The sequence below is a fragment of the Chanos chanos genome, chromosome 15 (assembly GCF_902362185.1).
Source record: "Chanos chanos chromosome 15, fChaCha1.1, whole genome shotgun sequence".
Lineage (NCBI taxonomy): Eukaryota > Metazoa > Chordata > Actinopteri > Gonorynchiformes > Chanidae > Chanos > Chanos chanos.
In genome coordinates, this window is record NC_044509.1 from 15,892,469 (window position 1) to 15,905,650 (window position 13,182).

The 13,182-nt window shown below is 40.0% G+C and overlaps 1 pseudogene; it reads left to right on the plus strand.

Moving 5' to 3' along the window:
- The first annotated feature begins 2,084 nt into the window (after positions 1-2,084).
- On the plus strand, positions 2,085-12,676 carry LOC115828328 (E3 ubiquitin-protein ligase TRIM39-like; annotated as a pseudogene).
- The last annotated feature ends 506 nt before the right edge of the window (positions 12,677-13,182 follow it).

Sequence of the window (13,182 nt, forward strand, 5' to 3'; positions counted from 1 at the left end):
TATAGCACCAGTACAGTACAGACACATTATAGCACCAGTACAGTACAGACACATTATAGCACCAGTACAGTGCAGGGAGGTCAGGTAACACATCAGTAATCTCCTGAAGAATGTTGTTAATCAGGAAAACAGCAGTGCATAGGCCTCCCCCATTGTACTGGTCAAAAACATGGATGGTAGTCGTAGGCTGTGTGTGGACTATTGATAGTTGAGTGCAAAGACGCATCGTGATGCTTTTCCACTTCCAAAGCTTTGGTGCTCTAGAAGGGGACAAATTCTTTCCAACCATTAATTTGGCTCATGGGTACTATAGGTTTACAGGTGAGGAAAAGTTCAGACATGACACAGTATTCACTACCCCCGGCTTGTACGAGTATTTGTAGATGCCTTTTGCAGTTTGTAGTGGTCCTTCAGTGCCCCAACGCTTTATACAGATCACCACGAGTGACCTCATACTACAGAACATGTTGGTTTACCCTGATGGCATATCAGTGTAATCACCTACACTCCAGGAGCGTTTGGAAAGTCTTGAGGTTGTGCTCACCAGGCTTAAAGAGACTGGTCTCAAAGTGAAATTAGAGATGTGTCAAAACATTTAAGCATTAGTGAGGGTTAGACTTCAAGAGAAGTCTATACTTTACGTCTATGGATGTCTGCACTTGTAAACTCGACTTCAATAGTGTTCAGCTGACTGTTCCTTGTGGTACATAGATTAGCTGGGATCATAATTAATTAGTCATTTAAATGAGTGCATCTCACACTCCGTTACATAATTCTGAGTTCCTGGGTTTAGTGGACTGAGGAGAAATGTTCATTGTGAGGTACTGTGCTGGTGTAATTTCGCCATCTAGTGGCCAAACAATAAAGTGAAAAAGAGTCAGTTTTAACCACTGTTACCACTTTAACAACTCTGCGTCTGTTGTGCATTCTGTAAACTCTAGTTGTCAATATTTAATATATATGACTCTCATCCTTCTCTTGACTGATTTTCTGTTGAGTTATCTCTGAGAAACACTCACCCACACTAACCCCATAGTGTCCTAAACTGTGTATCATTATTTTTAGACATTTCTGTCATTTCTCACAGTCTGTTCTTTTTTCTCACTCCATATAATCATAAACCACACTGACTCTGCAATGACCTCAGATGAATCTCAGTCACTCTAAACTCTTCTGTCATTTCTCATAGATTTATATGCATTCTCCTTTCAAGTCATAACATAAGTCCACTCTAACTATCCAGGGGCCAGTCAGAAGAGGATGGGCTCCGCCTTCTGAGTCATGGTACCATTTGAGGTTTCTTCCTATTTTAGCCAAAGTCTTGCTCTGTTGGGGTCTCAGGCTGTTTTGAGACAAGGTCAATTGTGAGAGCTGCTATAAAAATTGAATGTGTCATTGAGATGAATGTTGCAGGATGACCTCCAAACACTCTTTAGGTTGTTGTGACAATGATGTCATTGATCTCTAACAGGAGAAATTCAAATCAAAACATGTAGGAGGTCCTCGTTAATCTGTGTCAGTGAACAAGCACTGATATAGCTTTTAGATGATTATATTTGATTTCTTTTTGTTCTTTTTCTTTTTCTTTTTTAATTTAGACCCAGAAATGCAATGAAAATGCAATGAAAATTGCATTTAAAAATCTAAGAATCTCGATGTGCTTATCGGGGGCATTTTGTGTTGGACTGCGGGAAAAAATTATATGGCCCTCTAGGGGAAGAATGACCTGTCTTTGACAATGATCTTTAATAAAAGAAGAAATCAGAGACCAATCAGAATCCTTTACCTAACACCACCCCCTTCCCCTTTCCCCATCACACCTGCCAATAAGGAAATAAAACTCACAGTGTCAGTCAAGTTCTGATGCACTGACACCCACTGTAAAAAGTAAATCAAACGCAGGTTAAAGTCTACTTATTTGGGGGCTGACAAACATTAAAGGATTTAGAGTCTGTACCTCTGAGTGGAGGTCAGAAAGAAGACAGAAATTCCTAAAGTTCTTGTGGGTTTAAATGTTTTTACATCTGAAAGTGAAAGCATAATTGAAACTTTTTTAGCTGTTGAAGCGGACAGACGCTTATAAAATGGCTACCAAACTCTCAGAAGAAGATTTCTCCTGTCCTGTGTGCTGTGACATCTTCAAGGATCCTGTTGTCTTGTCATGTAGTCACAGTGTTTGTAAAAATTGTCTGCAGATCTTCTAGAATAACAAAGAATCCAAGGAGTGTCAAGTCTGTAGAAGACTCTCAACATGATCCTCCCCGTAACCTTGTGTTAAAGAACCTGTGTGAGTCTTTCTTACAGGAGAGAAGTCAGAGAAATTCAGCAGGGTCTGAGGAGTTCTGCAGTCTGCACAGTGAGAAACTCAAACTCTTTTGTCTGGATGATAAACAGCCTGTGTGTTTGGTGTGTCAGGCTTCAGAAAAACACACACATCACAAATTCCGTCCAACAGACGAAGCTGCATTTGATAACAGGGCAAGAAAAATACTGTGGTAATTAAACAATGAAGCCCTGTTTTACCTTTGTATATCTGTTAAATAAAACGTATTCAGTATTCAATGAAAAGCAGTGGAAATATCAAAGTACAATACTGATGTATGTATGGTAAAATGAAATCATCAAAATTAGGACATGATGTTTATACTCCATTAATAAATTATGTGTCTGCATGTGATATATTAAAGATGCTGTTTGACGTTCAATAATTAATAATCATAAGTTTAAAATCATTAGGTCAGTCTATGGTAAACCTGTTTTATGTAGCAGTGAAAGGTCAGATACAGTCTCTGTGTGTCTGTCATCCTGTGTCTCTGATCAACACAGACCAGGTCAGTTCAGTTAAGTCTAAAACTGTGTAGTTTATAGAGGATGGGTCAGTGTATGAGACACACACACACATACAATGTGCTGTATGTAAGTGAAAAACACAGGGACTCTGTGGGGCCCAGCTGAATGTTCTGTACCATCACCGGACATCTCCAGACTTTCAGAGTGGCATAGTGGTAAAACATGATCACAGTATATCTTGTTAAGTGCTGTGTGGACATACTCTTTCATCTTATGTTACAGACATGCGCTCATCTTCTCTCACCTCTCTCACACACCTGCCCCAAGTTTTCATTATCTATGGGCGTCAAGGTCAAAAGTCCTTGGCTGCATGAGTATATCTGTGTGTGTGAGACCTTGTGGTCTAGTCTTCCACCATCAAGACTCTGTCTGGGTGCCTCTGATGACCTCCTCTCTGCTTTTGCTGTATACTCTACCTTTTGTTCAATAAAGACAAAAGAGCTACCTCAAGTCATCGTTGTGCCTGTTTATTATTTTCAACACTTTTAAAAACATTGATATCCAACAACTCTCTCTTATAATGCATCACTTCCCTCTAGGAGGAACTCAAGACTGCACTGAAACCCCTACGGGAGAAACTGAAGATCTTTGAAAAAGTCAAATTGACCTATGATCAAACAGCAGAGTATATTAAGGTGACAGTAATTAGCAATGAAAACAATACAGTCATTTAACACAAAGCAATAATTGTGAGATATTATTTAGCATCATGAGTACAGCATACCATGATAATTGTGTTTATTTATGTTTCTCATTTCAGATACAGGCCAAACATACAGAGAGACAGATTAAGGAGGAATTTGAGAAGCTTCATCAGTTTTTACGAGATGAAGAGGCAGCCAGGATAGATGCACTGAGGGAGGAAGAGGAGCAGAAGAGTCAGATGATGAAGGAGAAGATTGAGGAGATGAGCAGAGAGATAACACACCTTTCAGACACAATCAGAGCCATAGTGGAGGAGATAAAAGCTGGAGACATCTCATTCCTGAAGGTAAAGAACCACAAAATTTAGAGCCTCCCTCTCTCTCTCTCTCTGTTACTGCTTTACTTTCTCTCTTTTTCCTCTCAATAATTAAACATAAAAACTATCAAAAAAGGGCACATACCTCCTGTTCATGCCATATATCATAAACATCTATGAGATCATGCCATTTTCTCTCTTTTCACAGAACTTTGAAGCCAAAACGAAAAGGTAATCCTGCTGTCTGTGAGCTCTCTGTTTATCTCTGATACCAAACACAGATTCTTTAAGAATCTGTGTTTTGATTGTGGAGTAAAAACTTGATGAACTGATATCCTCCTATAAATACTGTACTCTGAGCCCAGTGAAAGACTGTGAAATATGAGTGTCATACCTCATTACACCTACAGGGGGCAGAATGTCAAAATCTGCAAAAGAAAAGAGCAGGAGGGGTTTTTTTTGACCATTTGTATTTGCAATGGAATATACTATTGTAAATGTAATGCATGCAATGTAATGTATACTAATATACATTTTCACAGAGCTGTGTGTGATCTGTAAATCTATTATAATATTAAAGATTCTTTTAGAATTAAAGATTCTCTTTTCATTTACATGTTGCATTGTTCAACAACACTTTATTACCTCAACAAAGTTTTACACTGATAAAATTCTTTATTTTAGTTTGTCCAAATCACCACTGTCCTGTTACTAGGTCGGTCAGTGACTCTGTATAAGATGGAGAAACCCAGTATTTAAATAAAGAGAAACTCAGTGTCTACACCTGTGTTGTTTTCTGATGGGAATGAGGAAAGTGGGGGTCACAGAGCTGCTGGAGGAGGACATATGACCAGAGGAGTTTAACCAGTTTTGGGATCTGATCTAAATGACCCTGACAATGAGTGTAAGCAAAGCAGCACCTTCCTCTCAAATATATCAACCACAAAAAAAACTCTATTATTTTCATTCTGTCTATATTAAAAACACCACAGTTGTGAACATTGCTGTACATCAGTCTGTGTAAACAAAAACAAGTGAATTTATACACATTGCATGTAAGTGTACGGACTGGATATTTTGAGTATGAATTTAAAAAAGTTTTTAAGAGTTTTCTGCAAAGAGATGTTTTCTCTTTCTGCCATAACAACAGTGAAATTCAGAATATTCACCTGTTTGTCATTACCTGCACCTGTGTCTTGTTCATTTCAAATATGTCCTTAGCTGATCTTGTGTCACATTGTATGTAATCAGTGATCAAAGTCACATAAGCTCAAAGGTTGTGATCATACAGATTATTCATGCTGTCACTTCTGGGTTTACGTTTGAGAAAAAAAGGATCAGTGTGTCTCTCTCATTTGAATTGCATACTAATTATATGGAGTTTGGTGATGTAACGGACTGCAGACTATCTGTCAGTGATAAATTTTGAGATGATCTCCAGTGGCAGAAGAACCCTCCTGGGAAAAAGAGAAGAACATTCCTTCACAGACAGTAGTGGGCAGGATGGAATGAAGTTCCTAAACAGTGACCTGTAATATGTAGGCAGGGTTCCACTGGTTGATCTGAAAGCCAGGGACTTAAACCTGATATGGGCAGATACAGAGAGCTGATGAAGAGAGAAATGAAGAGGGGTGTGACATGTGCCCACAGGATCTACCAGGAGAGAGTTGCAGTTGTCCAGAATTGAATGCTTGGACAAGGAGTTGGGCTTGCTACTCTGACAGATATGGTCTGATTTCCCTGATGTTGTATAGAGGTATAGATGACTTTGATGGTAGTACTGAGGATGAGCCGAGCTGAATGGAAATAGTATGATGAATGGACAGACTGGCTTTGAATCTCCCTGAGAGGTAGGACTCAAACCACCTGAGTGACATCACCATGAGGGCAAGGTCAGAGAGAGTAGACAGGTGGATCTGGTTATTAGTGGTGTCAAAAGCTGACAGACAGATCTGGAGAAACGGGGACTGACAACCTGGAGGCTGCCCTTGTGTCCTGCAGGTTGTCCACAACCATGAGCAGGGCAGTCTCTGTGGAATGACCACTCTTGAAGCCAGAATGCATGGAACCCTTCAGATTATTGTGCATCAGAAAAATAGTTAATCTGGTTTAAGATAACCTGTTGAAGAGTTTTTGACAGAAATGAGAGGAGAGAGCCTGGTCTGAAGTTCTTAATATTTGATGGATTGAGCGTTGGTTTCTTGAGCAGTGGACTTACCCAAGCCTGTTTAAAAGTGATCCTGTCCAGTCCTGTCCTTGATGATGTGAATGAGTGAAGGGCTAAGTGTGGGAAACATGGCTTGTAAGAGATGTGAGCGTACAGGGTCTGGTCTAAGGGGCAGGTGGTCAGTTTGTTGGTAAGAGGAAGTTTGGAGACATTTGTGTCAGTGAGAAGGTAGACTCTAGATAGTGCTATGTTGCATGTGTGAGTGGACTGGGAGTGTGTGTGTGTGTGTGTTGGATTCTCTTCAGAGAAGGTGGCAAAGTCCTGGGCAGTTAGGGAATCGGATGATGGTGCTGAAGAAGGACTGAGGAGACTGGTGAAAGTGTGAAAAAAAAAAGTTTACTCGTGTCTGTGGTGCTGGTGATCTTGTTCTGATAGTATGTGGTTTTTATCAGCTAATATATTAGTACAAAGGTTATGATCATACAGGCTGTTTGTGCTGTCACTTCTACGTTTATCTCTGAGAATAAAAGATCAGTGTGTTATTGTGCTGGTCTGAAAACAACTAACAAGGTGAGAATTAGAAGCAACACAAGTCTCAGCACACGGGCTGGAGCTATGAGCTGTAGGATATAATCACACAAAAAGATGTTATGTAAATTCTATCCTATTATATTTCAAAATAAAATCTTAAATTTAATTTTTTTAAAATAAATTTTCATGTTACAACAACACTAAAGATAGGGAAACAAGCATGCAGGCTATTCTTTGATCTCAACCCCATCCTCTTACACAGTTTAGAGTTACAGACAAGATGAACTCATTCAGCAACATCAGGTCTTCATAAATGTGACAAAAGCCTTTGTTTTTCTGTGATACATCAAACACAACAGCAAAGCTTATAACTTGAATGTTTTTCCACAATCACATCCTCAAAATGAACTGAGAATGCAATGTAAAGAAGAATGGGGTGTTTTGGTATGCTAACTGAAACACTGAATTTGACAGGAGGTTTTTGAGAGGTTTTCTTAAAAAACAGCTCATTAATTAATTACGATATTATAACAGGCGCCCAGGATTATTGTCCCAACCTGCACCTCCATTTTGGACTTTTAGTTTGGTATGTCTTTGTGCTCGTGTTCTGTGTCTGTCTCCGCCCCTCACCTGTTCCTGTTTGCCTCGTTTATTAACCTTATTAATTTCAACCAATCCTGTTTTGCCCTGTTTAGTTCTCCTTCTATTTATGCCCTAGTGTTTGCCTTGTCTTTTGTCTATCGTTGTTTGTGTTTTAGAGCACACTGTTATGCTGCACCGTTTTGTTATCGGTTTTTGTTATCAGTTTGTATTTTAATCTTCAGTTTGTCAGTAAAGTCTTCCGTTTTGTCACTTCAATCATCGTGTCTCTGCACTTGGGTCCTGCACCACACCACCAGCGTGACAATTATACAGACACACAGTGTTGAATCCTTGTGTATGACTGTGCTGCTATAAGATTTTCAAAATATACAAGACTTGGATGTGAAACGATACAGCTTGTGTGAGAGTCTAAATTAATGTATTAAAATTTCTGTATCACTGGGGAAAACCCACATGCTTTGTAGCCCTCTAGAGGCAGAATGACCAACTTTTTCATGGATCTTTAAAAAAAGATAACACAGACCAATCAGAAACCCTTACTTAAAACTCCACCCCCTGTTACACCTGGCAAGAAAGAGGTAAAGTTCACTGTCAGTCCATTTGTTATATAGCCTACTGATTCCTTTACCACAGAAATAATAAAAAAGGTTTAATTACTGTTCTACTGACAAATAGCGAAGGATTTACAAAGTCTGCAGCTCGGAGTGCAGGTCAGGCAGAGAACAAGAAATCCTGAAATTCCTGTGAAGTTCAATGTTTTTCCATAGATCGATAGATAGATAGGCACTTTATGACCTGAAAGTGAAAATACAGGTGAAATTCAGTGAACTTTTGCAAAAATTGAACTTGAAAAATGACCTCTAAATCATCAGTATCAAAGGAAAATGACTTTTGTTGTGTGTGCTATGAAATTTTCAAGGATCCTATTCTCCTGTCATGTGGTCACAGTGTCTGCAAAGTCTGTCTCTACGGAAAAAAAGAATTCTAAGGACTGTCCAGCCTGCAGAGGAAGATCCTCAAATCTGAACCATTCTCTAAAGTTAGACTCACACAAGTTCTTAACAGTTTCCTCCCAGGAGAGAAGTCAGAGAACTTCAGCAGGGTCTGAGGAGTTCTGCAGTCTGCACAGTGAGAAACTCAAACTCTTCTGTCTGGATGATAAACAGCCTGTGTGTTTGGTGTGCTGGGATTCAGAAAAACACTCAAACCACAAATTCTGTCTGGTAGATGAAGCTATGCCAGATTACAGGGTAAGAAACAGACTGTGGTCATTTAATTTGCTTTTAATTGAAATATAAATCTTTTTTACATATAACAAAGAACCAATTACAACACAGAACCAAATCTCTCTGAAATGGTCATTCATACATCATGCACTAAATTACAAAGGTAAACTATTCCTTTTAAACAAGTCCATACTACAACTAAAGTAATAGAAAACTTCAGTATTCATGAATTTATTGAACAAAAGAAAAATATATACATTCCAGACAAACACAAATGTGATAAAGTGGAAACGGGAACAGTAAAATTGTAATTCTTTCAGGAAGAAATGAAAGCTGCACTGAAGTGTTTAGAGGAACTGGAGATCTTTAAAACAGTCAAACTGACCTTCATTGAAACAGCACAGCACATTAAGGTAAGAATGCTAAAGCTCGTTGGTAAGGGACAATGGTGCACAGTGGGATGTATATGCTAAACTGTAAAAGAGAAAAAAAGGGGAAAAATGTAGTTAGATGAACACTTTTTTTTTCTTTTTACAACTAAATTCCATCAGTGCTGTTACATATAACCATTCCTTTACTTGGTAAATTAAACCATGTTGCTTATAAGTCATCACCGAGAGGCTGTGACTTAATCAGTAAATGGACAAATTCATTACTTATACTGACGGAGGATGATGTGACAGGTATCATAGATCATATTCACTTTCATAATGTAGCTTTTATCCTTTCATTGTTATGTACACATGTAACACGGTGCTGTAGAAAAGCCCCCACTGTAGAGACATGACTTCTGTACGACTCACAGTCACTGCAGCCGTAATCACTTTTAAAAACTGTCAGTCATTGGAAGGATGAGGAATATTATATACGTCTGGAATCCCTCACATAAATATAATACGCATAAAGATTTCTGGTCAAAAGAAAATGTTAGACTTAGTCTGCTTTTATTGTCATTTCCGCATATGCACGACTCATACATACAGGGGAACGAGATTGTGTTACACAAGGACCACAGTGCCACATAAAACAAATAAATAATGCCCAATAAATACTGAGGACAAAAAGGAAAAAAAAATAAGCTCCAAAAAGTATTGAGTAATAAATATAAAGAACAGAAAGTACTGAGTAAAGAGTAAAACTTCTACAACATGCAATATAAAAAAAACCTACATATTACTAATGTAGACAATACAAGCACACCTGACACGGACAGTGAATTACTAGCAGCAACATTGTGCAGGCAGGTGAGTTGTTTGGGGTGTCAATGCAGTTGATTGTGCAAAAGTGCAGTTTATTCTGCAAAGGAGAGGTCAGAGAGTTGCTGTTTGGAAGTTCTGAGTGTTCAAGCTGTTGAGGAACCTCACAGCCTGAGGAATGAAACTGCTGCATAGTCTGGTGGAGGCAGCACGGATGCTCCGGTACCTTCTGCCAGAGGGTAGGAGGGTGAAGTGGATGTGGGAAGGGTGCTGAGGGCCTTCTGGACGCACTGTGCATTGTAGATGGCCTGCATGGATGGGAGAGCAGTTCCTATGATCTTTTCAGCTGTCTTCACTATCCGCTGTAGGGACTTGCGGTCACAGGCTTCGCAGTTCCCATGCCAGACAGTGATACAGCTGGTCAGAGTGCTCTCTATAGTGCCTCTGTAGAATGTGGTGAGGACGGATGGGGGGAGACTCGCCTTCTTCAGGCACCGCAGGAAGTGGAGACGCTGCTGGGCCCTCTTGGAGAACGCAGTGACATGTGAGGACCAGGAGAGGTCCTCTGTGATGTGCACTCTCAAGAACTTAGTGCTTCTGACTCTCTCCACGTCCGTACCATCGATGGTCAGGGGTGTGGTGGGCGCTGGTCTTTCCAAAGTCGATGATGACCTCCTTAGTTTTCCCTACGCTTAGGTAGAGGTTGTTGACTTTGCACCACGCTGCCAGTTGGTCCACTTCTGCTCTGAATAGAGATTCATCATTGTTGCTGATGAGGCCTACCAATGTAGTGTCGTCAGCAAACTTTATGATGAGGTTGGAGGTGGATGATGCTGTGCAGTCGTGGGTCAGCAGGGTGGACAGGAGCAGACTGAGCACACAGCCCTGTGGAGTGCCGGTGCTCAGTGTGATGGTCCTGCAGGTGGTGCTGCCAATTTAGACTGAATGTTCTACTGGCATGTTTCAACCTACATTTTGTCCAAAAGGTAGAAAAATGATTTTTAATTGACTAGTCGTTCACAGGAGGAAATGATCTGGTGACAGTGGATTTGTGAATGTAAATACATCATGACAGCCTCTGTAGAAACCCGGAAAAATGTCAGTGATACATCCACACTGTTTTTAGTGTCTGCTTCTGACAATATCCCATGGCTTTGTGTTAAACACAGGAATAACCAATAAAACATGAACATAAACACTAACTCTACTCTACATGAACATAAACACTACTCTAAATGTTTCTCTTCAGATCCAGGCCCTTCATACAGAGAGACAGATTAAGGAGGAATTTGAGAAGCTTCATCAGTTTTTACGAGATGAAGAGGTAGCCAGGATAGCTGCACTGAGGGAGGAAGAGGAGCAGAAGATTCAGATGATGAAGGAGAGGATTAGGGGGGTGAGAAGAGAGATTTCCTCTCTCTCAAACACAATCAGAACCACAGAAGCCGAACTGAGTGATAATGACATTCTGTTTTTGAAGGTAGGACCCCCCCCCACCTCTCTCTCTCTCTCTCTCTCTCTCTCTCTCTCTCTCTCTCTCTCTCTAACTGTATTGTCATTTGAAGAGACACCCATTATATTTGATAGTAATATCCAATAAGTGAAAACTCATCCTTTGGTTTCTTCAACAGGACTTCAGGACTACAATGAAAAAGTAAGTGAGCCACTTCAGTGAGATAACTCCCTTTTCTCTTTTTTCGCCTGTTTCTCAACCCAAAATCAGAGCAGCACTGACTCCTGAATGTCATTCCAGAGCCCAGTGCACTCTGCAGGATCCACAGATGCTTTCAGGAGCACTGATCCACGTGGCCAAGCACCTGGGCAACCTGAAGTTCAGAGTGTGGGAGAAGATGCAGGAGATTGTTCAGTACAGTGAGTGTTGGTACCGGAGAGCAGGTCTATAACTATGACTGCATTTAAATGAATGTAGCTGATGTGGACATGGGGGTCACTATAGAAATGAGAGGGGGCTCTGAACCCAAACAAAATGTTCCACAGGTGAAGTGAGATGAGGAAGTGGAAACTCGTAGTGCAGATCAGACAGTATCTCAAATTTAAACACCACTTCAGACTTAAACAAAGAGAATTAATCAATGAGTGTAGGTGTATGAACTGATATACTTTATTTCAAATTTGGTACCAGTTTACTTTGTGTGACTCTACTAACGTGACCCATAAATATGAAACGTATTTATTGACTACTTCATTTCAAGTTTTAATTTAGATTATGTCACTTAGCTAATACTCTTATCCAGAAACACTTACAATCATTAATTTTTGAATGATAGATCACACATCAGTGGAGCATCTTCAGGGTGAAGGGAGTTACTCCAAAACACATCACATCAAATATCTAAATATGCACAATGAAATATTCAGTCGGGTGTTCTTTAACTGATAGAACAGAATGACTTCAGTTACACTGACAACATGTTTTCTCTTTAGGTTCACACTACGTTAATGCAAAACCCCTCTCTCTGATACAATGGCATTGGAGCTTCTGGAATTATGAAACAGTCTAAATACAAATGTGTTTCATCTCTCCCACTCTCTCTGTTCTCTCTCTTCAGCTCCTGTCATTCTGGACCCCAACACTGCAGAACCACAACTCATCCTGTCTGAGGATCTGACCAGTGTGAGATACAGTGATGAGAGACTGCAGCTTCCTGATAATCCAGAGAGATTTGATCCGTGGGAATTCGTCCTGGGCTCTGAGGGTTTTAACTCAGGGACACACTGCTGGGATGTTGAGGTTGAGAACAATAAAAACTGGTACGTGGGTGTGGCCACAGAGTCGAATCAGAGGAAGGGAACAGGAGCCCATGATGGAATCTGGCGTGTGGGTCATGGGTCTGGCAAATATTGGTCACGCTCACCAGGACAGACATTGACACCCCTCATATTTAATGAGAAACTCCAGAGGATCAGAGTGCAGCTGGACTGGGACAGAGGAAAAGTGTCATTTTCTGACCCTCTTACTAACACGCACATACACACTTTCACACACACTTTCACTGAGAGAGTGTTTCCATTCTTCTGTAATGCTTGTAATCTCTCTCCTCTGAGGATCTTACCAGTGGAGTGTTCTGTCAGAGTGGAACAGCACAGTTATGTTCCACTAATCATGGCATATCTTATATAAATCCGATCAATATTACATGATAAATTCTAGAAAAATTGTGTTTTGATTGTTGAGTAAAAACCAGATGAACCAATTACTAGTCACACAGGTTGTCCATGGATGTCGTTAATGTTATTCCTTGATGTCAAAAAATCTCTTCATATTGGAACAATTTTACATCTTAGGTGTGGCTAAGATCAGAATCTCCACAAGATTAAACACATGACTGACATATGAGAATATTAAAAATACCACACACACCAGTGTTTTTACTCACTGGGAGCACTGGGACACTAAGACTGTTTTGAATCATAAATATTTTAATAAAGCAGTCTCCTTTCTTTGTCATTTTTCATTGGTCAACAACACTTTATTATCTCAGCAATGCTCCATATTGATTCACTTCTTGGCATATTAATAAAATTTTGACCCAAAATCACTGACCCTGAAAAACAGTGTCAAACTGACCTACTCATCACTGTCCTGTTACTAGGTCAGTCAATGGCTCTGTATATGATGGAGAAACC